This window comes from Sphaerodactylus townsendi, linkage group LG09 (genome assembly GCF_021028975.2).
Source record: "Sphaerodactylus townsendi isolate TG3544 linkage group LG09, MPM_Stown_v2.3, whole genome shotgun sequence".
Classification (NCBI taxonomy): Eukaryota; Metazoa; Chordata; class Lepidosauria; order Squamata; family Sphaerodactylidae; genus Sphaerodactylus; species Sphaerodactylus townsendi.
In genome coordinates, this window is record NC_059433.1 from 1,835,667 (window position 1) to 1,849,944 (window position 14,278).

General features: G+C 44.2%; 1 protein-coding gene across 7 annotated transcripts in view; it reads right to left on the reverse strand.

The window, feature by feature from the left end:
* CTNND2 (catenin delta 2) overlaps positions 1 to 14,278 on the reverse strand; it is a 655,193-nt gene that overhangs the window by 194,864 nt on the left and 446,051 nt on the right. The window lies entirely within an intron of this gene.

The following is a 14,278-nucleotide window of genomic DNA, read 5'->3' on the forward strand; positions in this document are numbered from 1 at the left end:
CAAGATCTTTATATTTGTCATGTACTGATTTGAGTATACTCCATATATGAGTTGTGGAATAATTTTAGCCTCATACAGTTTTAGCGCTGCAGGGACATAAAAAGCCCCCTTTGAGCAAAAGAATTTTCGCACAGCATGCATGGTTCTTTCAGCCCTTTCTGTTACTAATTTTAAATGCTCAACTGTGTCGAATCAGACTTCTGGGACTAGTGTGAAGACGCAGGCCCTTGTTGACTCAGGTTGCACCTGCTGCCTAATGCAGCCGGCCCTTGTAACTCACATCTACCGGCTCCACGCTGCTCCTGATAAGATAGCATCAGACCGTGGAGGGCAGTTCATTTCGCAGTTCTGGCGGCACTTTCTGAAGCTGCTGGGCATGGAACTTGCTCTTTCCTCGACGTCTCACGCGGCTACAGACGGTCAGAGTGAACGCACGAACGTGACTCCTGCGGTGTTACATTAATTTCCAGCAAGACAATTGGGTTGACCTGCTGCATTTTGCTGAATTCGCCTATAATAACGCGGTGCATAGCAGTACGGGGAAAACCCTCTTTGAGGTTGTCTCAGGGCAATCGGCAAAGCTGTTTCCATTCCTGGAGGAGGTTCAGCAGGGGTCCGTAGAGCTTCAGGAATGGGTGCAGTCCATCCAGCAAGCGCGGGGGCCGATGCAGCAGGCCCTGGAGAAGGCAAAGCAGGGGTATAAGCGGCAGGCCAACAAGAAGCGGCAGCCGGTGACTCTTACGGTGGGGGATTGGATGTACTTATTCACCAAGAACTTGTGGGGGCTGCAAGGGTGTAGGAAACTGGGGGGAAAGTACATAGGCCCTTTCCAGATACTCAGAGTGATAAATGATGTGACAGCTGAATTACAGTTGCCAAAAAACTTGAAGTCTGTGCATCCTGTTTTTCATTGCAGCCTCCTCAAGAAGGCACCCCCTCCGGATGACTGGTACCCTCGGCCTGCCCGCCCGGCCCCAATAACAGTGTGGGGAGAGCCGCACCATGAGGTGGAGGAAGTTTTGGACTCTCGGGTGCACCGTGGCCAGCTACAGTACTTGATCGCATGGACTCATTTCCCGGTTGGGGACAACGAATGGGTCGACTCTGAACAGGTTCAGGCCCCTTGCTTGGTGAAGGCATTTCACCGGGCCTACCCCGATCGCCCAGGAGGGGGGGAGGTCTTAAGGGGGGCAGAATGTCAGGACCAGGCCTGTCAGTGCCCAGATGTCTTGCTGTGTAAGAATTGCAAATGTTTTCCTGTAACTGCTTTTCTGTTTCCCTCTTCCCTTCCTGGAAACTCCCTGACGCCAGCTCTCCTGCAAGAAGGTGCGAATGGTTCCCAGGTTCTTTGAAGCTCTGTAGTGCAAATGTTGTAGAATTTGTAAGGCACATTTGGTGCGGGACAAATGGGGGGCGGGTTGAAGGATATAATCTCTGGATCTAAACTGGAGAACTTAGATTCAGCTTTCTATTGTTACTCTATGCGTTGTTGGAAATAAACTGCTTTAGGACTTTCCTACGGTCTCTGTTATTTCCACATTCGATAGCCTGACAGCCAGGAGTAGAGCAAGAGATAATTCTTAGGTCAGAGATGGCTCTCCTTGTGAATAAAGACACAGACAACGGTTTATGTGCCTTGCCAGGGAGTTGAAAGTTCCTGGCTGGCTGGAGATTTTTGCTCACAATCACGTAGAAATAACTGGATTCAAGAATGTTCACTCCACCATGCTTTTATCAAGACAAAACCATCAGTCATGCTGATTAAGAGCAGTTTTTTCCTGCAACTGAAGAGACAACGCTTGGCCTATAGCAGTGATGGCGAACCTTTTCAAGACCAAGTGCCCAAACTGCAACCCAAAACCCACATTTATCACAAAATGCCAACACGGCAATTAAACCTGAATACTGAGGTTTTAGTTTAGAAAAAACGGTTGGCTCCAAGGCACGCATTACTCGGGAGTAAGATTGGTGGTAGTTGGTGGCTTTGCTTTGAAGCAACCGTGCAACTCTTCCAACGGATGACTTACGACTCTAGGAGGGTTTACTCAGAAGCAAGCCCCATTGCCAGCAACTGAGCTTACTCCCAGGTAAAAGATAGTGCTTTAGTTCTTCGCATGAAAATCAGTGGGGTTTAACAGCGCCTGACAGTGTTACCTACACTGCTTCCCCAAAACTAGGTCTTAGGTTTAATGCTAATAATTGAGCCCAGTGGCCCAGGCCAGCCTAGATGTGTGTGTGGGGGGGGGGAGGTGGGGGCGACTCTGTTTGCGCATGCCCACAGAGAGGACTCTGAGTGCCACCTCTGGCACCCATGCCATAGGTTCGCCACCACTGGCCTATAGTTTAAAACAAAGGAAAGGCTCTTTACTTAATTAACTGTGGATAGTATTGCATGCTTAAGGGTTTTTGTGGACAATCTAGTGATCTTTAATTTTTACTTGGCACATGGGAAATGGATTTCTACTGAGGAAGGCTCAACTGGATATAAGGTAACTGTGGCTTTGGATTTTTTGCTTGGCACAATGACAATGGGCGATCATGGACTTTGAATTTTGTTATGGAAATTTTTCAGCTTTGTACTGTGACTGCAAGTTGAACTGCAAAACCAAAAATTATTTGCTGACACTGTTATCAATACAGATATTAAATAGTGACATCTAGTGGTTTAATTAAAATTATAGAACATATTTTTTGTTTTAAAGTAATTTTTTTAAAAAATTGCCTCTGAAAGTTCTCTCGCATAACTTGCTATACATTAGAGAAATACATATGAGAAATATGTCTACAAGAAAAAACTCAGCCTAAGATGATGCTACTGAAAAAATGGCTGTACCATCTGACAGAGAAACAGGAAAGAAGTGAACGTAAGATTCAACAAAAACTAAATATTCTCAATCAAGAAATGGTTAAGATAAAAACAGAGTTAACGGATCAAACCAATACTTGGAAACCTTCCTAGACCAAGGAGTGGGTGGCATCACATTGACTACTGACAGGGTTGATCAGACTGAGGAGAAAAATTACACTCTGAAACAGGATGTGGAAAAATATTTGAACAATATTGCTTCATTGGAATTAAAGGGAAAAAAGTTCTTTCTTAGACACAGAGTTGTCCTTGATATCCCTGAGGAACATATTAACCATAGCATTATACTGCCTCTTGCAGATTTTCGAAGAGTGGCAGAAAAGGATATGAAAACAGATAGGATTTATAAACACCAGATACATGGAAAAGAAAAAAAAATCCAAGTGATTGGTTTGGTTTATGAGAAGAAGATGGAGGGACTATGTATTGCAACAGCATTTTGATACAAAGCTGAAAATAGATGGAGTTGACATAATTTTTGAAAGAAATACAAGGATATTGCACAAGAGAAAGGATTATGCATTTTTAATACAGAACTTGAAGCAGAGGAAGATCAGATCCTGATAGAAAAGCTTATTAATTCAACTTCAAACAACAAAAAGTAATACTGAACATGGTTCAAAAGGCAAAGGAATTCCTAGAGAGACATGGACAGAAGTTAGAGGTAGAAGATTTTGTAGGCACAGAACAGGGAAATTATTTTATATTAAGCCAGTCAATGCCTTTTACATCTCTGTGCTGACAACCATAAGCTGCGAAGCAGGAGATCATGTAGGCCTTTTGCACTTTGTTCTCCTTGACAATTTTGTTAGCACAGCTCTAAGGATTTATAATAAGCAATAAAATTGTTTAAGGTTTTCTGAGGCAAAATCATGTAGCCTTAATCAAGCTCTCAGAAAACCATTCTGGTAAAAATACAGCTTAAAGTCATTGCACAGAATCATAAAAAGTGTCTTTGTTAAGAGAAAGCATTCAGTGTTCCTGCATTCCAGAAAAAGATACTTGTTGCACTAGCTGAAATACTCAGCTAACTTATGCTTGTATGCAAGTCAAATCTCATGAAAATAATATCTTCAACTAAAGCATATCTAAAAGCACAGACCTAGAAATTAGAAAATAGAAATAAAGCATTTAAACATTTCAACTAAAGTATACTTATATGTAACTTAAGCAAGTCTTTTTGAAAACATTTTAGTATTAAAAATTCTTGTTTAAAAATATAGCAAAGGCACTTTGCTTTCTAAACAGCCCTTATTGTTTTTTCCCACATTCCAAAGAAGAGATACTTTCACTTAGCAACTAGCAAAAAAAGTGTGTGTAAGAAAAAGAACGGTTCAGCAGAATTAAAGCAAAGTGTGAGTCAAGCCATGTGAGAAGCCATGTTCTTAAGAATGCTATTTAACAATGTATCGCCATGATTAACAATGATGAGAATATTGAAACGTCATGAATTGACAGGATTTGGCTTTGTAACATTTATGATGCATCAGCTGTTTTTATCCTATAAGGACTGTGACATTTGTATAATCAGTGCGACTCCTCTGATTCTAAACAGACCCTCTGTTGGTTTGGAATAAAAATTATTTCTTTAATTGTTCCTTGTCGGCTCAAGCTTATTAGCTAACTCTTATTAAACACGTTACCTCGTGGTAACAATTCAGACAACTTAGATCAAAGAGAATGGAAACACAATATCCTGGAGAAATAGAGCATTATGAGCCAGCCCCTGGGCAGTGACATGGGCTCTAAGGCACTGGGCACTGGGTACTGACTAAGGCACTGGGCGCTGACATGGGCTCTGATGTAGCGCCTGAAGAAACCATGCATTCAGATCTGACTCCTCATGAGGAAATGCAGGTGGCAGAGCCAGCACCAATCCCTTCCTTGCAAGTTAAGGCAGAGCCTGATTCTAATAAAAAAAGTAAATTCTGGGGTGCTGTGTGGTTTCCAGATGTATGGCCGTGTTCTAGCAGCATTCTCTCCTGACGTTTCGCCTGCATCTGTGGCTGGCATCTTCAGAGGATCTGATTTCAGAGGATTTCCAGACAGGAGTTTTTACAAGAAAAACCTCTTCCCTCGAGAGAAGAGACTAGTTTATGCTCTAGATTATACACCAAACTCTCAGGCTATCCGTGGGATTATTAACCAACATTGGCATATTGTCAAATCGCTCCCAGGATGTGGCCTACCTCCTAGGGTGGGTTTTAGGAGAACCAAAAATCTGAAGCAGTTTAGTTAGAACCGACATTGAGCCCTTTGAGAGAAAGGCTTCTGTTATGAAAGGTCATTTCGCATGTGGCAAATGCAGGGCATGTGATTTAGCCATTCCTACCAAAGAGTTTATTCACCCATTTATTAAGTTTAGATATACTTTCAATCACTACACTAATTGTAACACCAAGGATTGTGTCTATCTGATTTCTTGTTCCTGTCCAGCCCTTTATGTAGGTTGCACACTTAGACCCGTTAAACAAAGAATTTTGGAGCACTCTTCAAATATCAGACTGAAAAAAATTGAGAAACCAATTGTCCAACATTATTTACAAAAAACTCATACAGATAGAGATCTAAGATTCTTGGTTTTATATAAGCATCAATCCAAATATCCTTTTACAAATGTACAACAGATTCTCCTTAGAGAAGAGGCTACATGGATATTCAGACTCCAAACTTTTCATACCAATTGGGGCTTGAATCAAAATTTAGATTTGAGGTTTTTCTTTGTGAAATATTCCCTTTCAAATTACATCCTGTCTCTTTAAATTTCACTCAGTACTATCTATGCTGCATTGGCCTCACACCCTGTCACAGATACGAACCTTCTAAGCTTATTTTCAAACATGTAACTAACTTTCAGTGACTGTCTTTCTGACATGCATTAGGTGATGTCTGGCCTTGCAGCTAGATAATTTTTTTGTATGTGTGAGCCAGATTATTCTCATTCCTCAGTGTACAAATATATTTGTATATTTAACATCTGTAAGTATACTCAGTCTCTATATATGTATCAGCGTATTATAATTATTGTGTCTATGTGGTGGGATTATTTCTTTGTTCATCTTTTCTACCATTATTATTATGATAGAACAATTGTGCCTGAAGTAGCTGAAGAAGACATATTTGTCGAAAGTATTGTTGTTTCCCCAGGTCAATACTCCCACTTTTCATTGACCATCAGCCAAGGATTTTATCAACATCCTGTTCATCTTTATATACTTGAAAGCTAACAACGGAAGACATCAGACATTGGTATCCTTCTGTGTCATTAGTGGATCTCTTACTCCATTACAGAGACTTAATATTATATTATTATATTTGGGATCCTCTATGTGTATATTGTTCATTGTTTTGCTGCTGTTGTTGTTGTGTATAATATGTTGTTGATTAAGGGTTGTTCTGGTATGTAGATGTTTGAATTATTTTCATTAAAATAGATTTGTACAGGTTGCACTAGACAGGTTCTTTTCCTTTCTTTTAAAAGGCCATCAGGAGCCTCAGAGGAGCCAAGTAATGAGCCAGTTACTCCAAGGTGGCAAAGGCAGAGGCGACAGCTGCAGAGTCAAAGGAGAAGTCCTCGCATGGCTGCTTGGCGTGACAGAAGGCTCTGCCAGACGGTGGCATCTGCACCTGAGGAGGACTGAGCTCTTGCAGGATCCCAGCCTCAGTAGCCAGGATTCCTATACAAACCCTGCCTTGGGGTTGGCTTTGCTTAGGTGCAATGAGCGTACTTCCTGGTCTGCCTCTGAACTCTGGCTCCCAGCCTGCCTGCCTGATCGCCTACCCGTGCCTTCATTTGGACTGCCTTGACCACGCCTTTGCCTGCTGCCTGCCCTGACTCCAGATTGGTTGACTATGCTTTATGTCCTTCCTGCCTTGATTCAAGCTTGCCTGGCCACACCCTAGATCCTGCCTGCCTGCAGTACACTCTGAGCCCCATTCAAAAGGGGGGAATCCACTAGTTTGAATGGCGGGGCAGTCACACCAATGGATTCACCCTTTCTGGGGCCCTTACCCTGGTGGAGGGGCGAAACTGCTGTCATGCCTGTTATTACTGCTTGGTAGGTAACATCTTTTCAGCAAGTTACATTCCAGGTACCAGAACTGGCATTATGGATGCAGTATCTCACTTCCAGGAGGAGAGATTCTGGCCCCTGGCCCCCAACATGAACTTACAAAAGGCCTTCTGGAATCTTGGCAGCAGCTAATCATACAGGGGGCCGGGGTCCTGGCATCCTCTGCTCCTCAGGCGGTTTCTGCCTTTCTCTACTTCATGGTGTCTGTGTTACTAACCCTCTTTTGATTCCTGAGGCTTTGTTCCTTCAGCAACTGGCATTCATGAGGAAGCATGGGCTCACTCCCAAAACCATGGGCATGCACTTGTCAGTTATTTCCTTCTATTGCCAGGGTTTACTAACCTCTATTCACTCCTTTTGGGAATGGTGGGCTTTGAAGGGCTGGAAACCTCTTTCCCTGAGTATGCCAGATGGGCACAGATCAGTTGCCTTGCAGATGCTAAAGGAATTCATGTGCAACTTCTTAAGGTTGTGTTTTTCGTCCTCTGAGTATGCCCTCTTCAGGGCTACTTTTTTCTTGGTGTTCCTGGGCATCTTCCATAGCAGTGAGCTGCTGGCTGCATCGTGCAACAACACCAGTGGCCTCATTCTGGTCCTCCAAGATGTCTTCATCAATGGATTGGAGCTGTGCATTCAGTTGCACAGAACCAAGGCAGACCAGCTTCCCCAAGAGGCTTGGATTTTGCTTCAGCCTGCCTGCAAGGGGCAGCTTTGTCTGGTGCACTTCACAGCTGAGTACTTATCGATTTGCTTCACAGTGTCTGGCACCTTGCTCATACTGCCAGTGGGACCTGCCTTTCTCACTTTCAGTTTGTGAGTATCTTGTGGGCTTGCATTTCTAAATTGGTGCTTTCCCATGAGGAGTTCGGTGTTCATTCCTTTAGGATCCGAGCCATCACACTAGCCCCCAAGCAGGGCTGCTCCTCTGGCCAGATAATGGCTGATGCTGCTCACCTGTCTATAAGTTGTACATTCATCCTGACCTATCACACCAACAGGCCCATTTTTAAAAACTCTCCTAGGTTCTCAGAGGACAGTCCTGATAATTGGGCACAGCATAATTTTCTGGGCAAGCAAGTTCACAGCTTCTTCTGGATGGGACCACAAACTGGGTCTAGGAGGCGGGGCATGAATTTCATGGTCAGGTCCCTCACAGATGAAGAGGGTTATCCAGGTGGAGGAGAACGATCTATCAGTACAAAAAGACATTCTGCTGGCTTGTTGTATAGTCAATGATCTTCAGATTTTATATGAGAGGCTCCCAGGTACTGTGCTATTTTGATCCTCCTTATTGGAATGTTGAAAATGTAAGGGGGGCCCTTGCCCCAGGAAAGGTGGACTTGACCAGATGGAAAGTATCCAAGACTGTCTCACAGTTTGTGAGTTGATACCACACACTAACATTTCATTTAGGAAACCAAACCTCTTGTGGAAAAATGGCAAGCATCTCTCTGAGTGGGGCACTGACATCTGGTTGCATCGCATTTGGCACACCCTGATTGGTTGATTGTAGGCTTAGAAACTTTGGTGGGAGCAATGATTGGTGGTTGCTGCTCTTGGTAGTTTGGCCATTGTGATGGATCATTTTGGGGAGAGGCTGTGACTGTGACATCTGGCAGTTAGAAGACTTAGCTCCAAGTTACTTGCCATTCTTCATATTTATTTATTTATTTATTTATTTATTTATTTATTTATTTATTTATTCATTCATTCATTTATTCATTCATTCATTCATTCATTCATTCATTCATTCATTCATTCATTCATTGGATTTAATACACCGCCTCATCCCCAAAGGGCTCTGGGCAGTGTACAACCAACAAAACCATCAACCTCCATCTTAAAATCAGATGATAACATAAACAATGACAAACTCATTGGGCAGTCATAATATGTCCATAATATGGACAAGCCCCCAAGGTGGAATAGGGAGCGCAGGGGACGGCACTATAAACAACCAACCTCCCCAAAGGTCCAGCAGAACAACTCCGTCTTGCAGGCCCTGCGGAACTGTTCTAGGTCCCACAGGACCCAGATGGATAGGGGGAGATTGTTCCACCAGGTTGGGGCCAGGGCACTAAAGGCCCTGGCCCAGGTAGAGGCCAGCCGTATCATGGAGAGGCCCGGGACCACCAGCAAATTGGCCTCCGCCGAACACAGAGGTCGAACAGAGACATATGGGGACAGACGGTCCTTAAGATATGAAGGCCCCAGGCTGCAGAGTGCCTTAAAGGTTAAAACCAACACCTTGTACATGATTCAGAATTCTAGCAGAAGCCAGTGCAGGTGGCACAGCATGGGCAAGATGTGATCTCGAGATTAACTACCCGTAAGAAGTTGTGCTGCTGCATTCTGGACCAACTTCAACTTCCGGATCAACCTCAAGGGAAGGCCCGCATAGAGCGAGTTGCAATAGTCTAACCTGGAGGTGACTGTTGCATGGATCACTGTGGCCAAGTCAGCTCGGGAGAGATAAGAGGCCAGCTGACGTGCTTTGATGCAGATGGAAAAATGCCACCTGAGCCATCTGGGCAACCTGGGTCTCCATGGAGAGAACCGAATCCAGGTAAACCCCAGGCTCCAGACTGAGGGAGCTAATGATAGAGAAGCCCCCTCCAACAATGGCAGCTGAAACCCCCCTTCCCCCATTTTGTGACCCACTCACAGGACCTCTGTCTTCGATGGATTGAGTTTTATTCTGCTTTGCCTCAACCAACCAGCGACCGCCTCGAAGCAATGCTGGAGAGCTGCAGGGGCGGAAGTTGGTTTCCCCTCCATCAACAGAATGAGCTGAGTATCATCAGCATACTGATGACAGATCAGCCCAAAACTCCACACCAGCTGAGCAAGGGGGGCATGTAGATGTTAAATAACAGAGGGGATAACAGGGCCCACTGTGGTACCCCACAATGAAGTGGGCACCATTGAGAAGCCCCATTCCCTAACCTCACTTGCTGGGTCCAATTCTGGAGGAATGAGATGAGTCATTGCAGGACAATGCCCCGGACCCCAGAAGCGGCCAGGCAGTGGTTGAAAAGGTCGTGGCTGACCATATCGAACGCTGTGGTCAGATCCAGTAAAATCAGCAGTGCCGATCCACCTTGATCAAGCTGTATGTGGAGTGTATCTGTGACGGTGGTGAGAACCGCCTCTGTCCCATGCCCAGCACAGAAACCGGATTAAAAGGGATCGAGTGCTGCCGTATCCTCCAGAAAGCCCTGAAGCTGCTCCCCTGCAGGTGGACTGGAGGAAGATGCCTGGGTTTGTCCCCATGCTGCACCTCTGCTCCTTTGCCTGGATTTAATAAACATGCTGTTGCTGGCAAATTTTACCAAGGGAAGGTGTTTGTGCTCCATGCCTCCCCTCCCTCCCCCACCTTAAACGGGCAACACTTTTTAAGAACCATTTTTGGAGAAAGTGTCCAGTCTCTCATATGAAAGCTGGTGTGTCATGGGGGATTGGGATGGGGTGGAGAGATCCTCAGGAAAAAAAGTATGAAAAATACCTATTTGCCCTATAGGGTAAACAAAGTAGAGATTTTACCAAAGACTTTTTCAGATCACAATCCAGTAAGTCTGGAGTGTAATGTTTTATTTAATCGCTATATGTTTAGATGGAGATTAAAGGAGACATTCTTACAAACAGACATGGTGGTTCAGGACTGTAAGAAAATATTTAAAAATTTTTTTTGAACTTAATATGAATAAGGGGGCTGATATTAGGATGTGGAGTACACATGAAGACTTTATGATGGGCTACTTGATTCAATATAATTTGGTACTCAAAAAAGAAAGGCAAGAGAAAATGTAAATAGTACTAGAGATTTTTTTTAAACATTTTTTAAAAGTTAAAATCAAATCTAAAATAGCTCCCCACCAGTCTTCTTTTCTATCTTTTGAAAGAAGAAAGTATCTTGCAAACAAATGAAGGAATTGTTTAACCCTGGACTCTTGGCAGAAGGACATCCGCTCACAAGGTGGATGCTCAGCTGTGGTGCCATGGCCGCACCTGGCCGCCACCCCCAAAGAGCCTTCCCAGCAGTGTGGGGAGGTCTGATTCTATGGGTCTTTTCAGAGTTAAGCTAGTGTTTTCGCTGGCTCAACTCTGAATTGATTGCCACTGGGGTAAGTGGCAAATGGCCAGGAGAGATAGAATTCCAATGGGATAATGAATTCTAAGAACAGAGAGATGGGCAGTGGCATATTTGTCTAGGAAACAATGGGCACCCCATGTCCCTGGGCACCCCCTTGCGGGGAGTGCTAAAATTTCAGGTTCGTTTGTGTGCTTTCTGTATTTTTTAGTGTTTTTTGGTTTTTGGCCTGCAGGGAGCGCTGTGTTTAGGCTAGGAGCACCAACATTTCAGGGTTTTGTTAGGAGACTCTCCTGATGATACCACCAAGGTTTCGTGAAGGGGGACCAAAGTTATGGGCTCCCGAAGGGGCACCCCATCCCCCATTGTTTCCAATGGGAGCTAATAGGAGACGGGGGCTACACATTTGAGGGTCCATAACTTTGGACCCTGTGAATCTAACTTCACCAAACCTGGGTGGTATCATCAGGAGAGTCTCCTAAAAATACACTGAAATTTTGGTGCTGCTAGCTTTACACTTTCACCCCTGACAGCAGGCACCCTCCAAATTTCCCCAGATTCTCCTTTTAAATCCACCCCCTTCAGAATGGACTTAAAGGGAGTATCTGAGGTCCTGAGTTTAAACATTAAAAGTGATGCTGTTTCAGGGTGGGGGAGAATCCACCCCAAAACAGCATCACTTTCAATGTTGTTTTAACTGGGGACCCCAGATTCTCCCTTTAAGGTGGATTTAAAAGAAGAATCTGGGCTCCCTAGTTTAAACACAATTGAAAGTGATGCTGTTTGGGGGTAGATTCCACAGGGAAAAAAGTTGGTGGGGAGAGAGCCATGTATGTTTTTCTGGGGGTGGGAGGTGTTTTGTGAGCTGGTGCAAAAAAATTGTTTGGTCGTGGTGGGGGAGGGCGGCTGCCCATACCAAGGGGGGCACCAAACCTAGGTTTTGTCCCCAGGCTCCAGTTTGTCTAGATACGCCTCTGGAGATGGGGTAGCCATGGGTGGCCCTCTTAGCCCTGTAATAGCACATTTTTACATGGAACACTTTGAGAAACAAGCCCTGGAAACAGCACCAAAAAAAAAGCTCACTGTATGGTTCCATTATATGGATGACACGTTCACAATTTGAAGCCACAGAGAAGAAGAACTCAGCAAGTTTCTGGACCATATTAACAATATCCACCGGACCATCCAATTTACTATGGAAAAAGAAAACGAGGAAAAACTACAATTTCTAGATGACTTAGTCATCCACAAACCAAACCAACAATTGGGTCACACAGCATACAGAAAACATACACACGCTGATAGATATCTACATAAAAACTCCAATCATCATCCAGGAAAGAAAAGGAGCACTTTGATAAATAAATCATCACCCAGGAAAGAAAAGGAGCACTTTGGTAAATAAAAACTTTGGTAGATCGTGCAAAAAGAATCTGTGAACCCCACTTCTTTCAAGACGAACCGAATCACCTAAACTGGCCTCTACAGGCTAATGGTTACTCTACTACAGACATCAGAAGAGCTGCAAGACCAAGAACAAACCACAGGAAAGAAGATAAACAGCCACCCAGAGGGAAAGTGTTCTCACCATACATTAAGGGAACCACTGATCGTATAGGGAAACTGATGAAGAAACATAACCTCCAACAATCTACAGACCCCCTGAGAAAATTCAACAAATGCTACGTTCAGCAAAGGATAAGAAGGATCCTCTAACTTCTGCAGGAGTCTACTGCGTACCGTGCAGCTGTGGACAAGTCTACGTAGGGACCACCAAATGCAGCGCCCAGATATGACTCAAAGAACATGAAAGGCAGACTAATTCAGCCGGAAAAATCAGCAATAGCAGAACACGTGATAAACCAAGATGGGCACAGAATATTATCTGGAAACCAGAAATTCTGCACCACTCTGACAATCACTATGTCAGACTACACAGAGAAGCCATTGAAATCCACAAGCATATAGACAATTTCAACAGAAAGGAAGAAACCTTGAAAATGAACAAAATTTGGCTACCAGTACTGAAAAACACTAGAATTAAGACAGTGACTAATGAACACCACCCAGACAAAGTATGTCTCCAGGCAGTAAGAAGTCAAAGGGCTAGTGAACACCACCCACCACTCTAGGCAGTAAGTAATCAGATCAAAATGCCAGGCTACTACAATGCAGATGCCCTCACTAATTGATTATGCTGTCTTCATGGTTACTCACATGCTGAATGAGTGGATCCCACCCAACACATGCAAATCAAGCTTGCTAACTGCACCCTTTACACTTTAAATAGGCAAATGGTTCTTTCTCCCACCCTGGAAAATATATACTCTGCTTGCTTTACTACCATCAGATCATCTGAAGATGCCAGCCACAGATGCAGGAGAAACATCACGATAAAATGTTACTAGAATACGGCCATACAGCCTGAAAACCAAACAACACCCCAATGATTCCAGCCATGAAAGCCTTCGACAATACATTGGCCAGGAGATAGTTTATTACAGTCAGCCCCCCCCCCCCCACATCTTCGGACTGCCCCCACTGTGCTGACGGAGGCGGTGGTGGTCCAGGGATGCTACTATGGTATCCCATGTCACATTCCTGTACTGGGAGAGGTGGTGGCGAGATGTTGGTGGGAGCACCCCTTTAGCAGGATGAATGCTCTGGAGAGGGTGAATCCACCAGTGTAGCCACTCCCAAAGCGGATTTGCCCCCACCTCTGGATTGTAAGTCTGGCTGTAAGTCTCCCAACACACATCAGTGAAATTAAAAACACTCATAGCAACTAGACCATATTGTTTGAACATACTGGCCAGTAGTCCCAAGAGGAGAGCATCCTCATCTTCTCCCTGATCAGACATTCTGTAACAAACTGCAACCACAGTAACTTTGGTATATTTGTTCCTTACTCTCTCCCAGATACTTTCCACAGGACCATCATGATCAATATCCAGTAGTTTCTGACACTCATATCCTTTCCTACTGTACAAAGCTACATCTCTTTCTCTTTGATCCTTGCACTTCATTTTAAATAATTCATATCTCACCACTGACACACTCCAATTATGAGAATCATCCTACCAGGCCTCTGTCATACCTATTAATCATCCAGCCTCCTCCCACTTTCCCCCCATACTTTGGGTATCAATGTACAAATGTCACACACCATGTGTCCCTAAGCCTTACATCCTCTGTATCTCAACTGTCTGGGCTTTCCATCCATTTCCCAAATGCCTCCCTATTATAAAA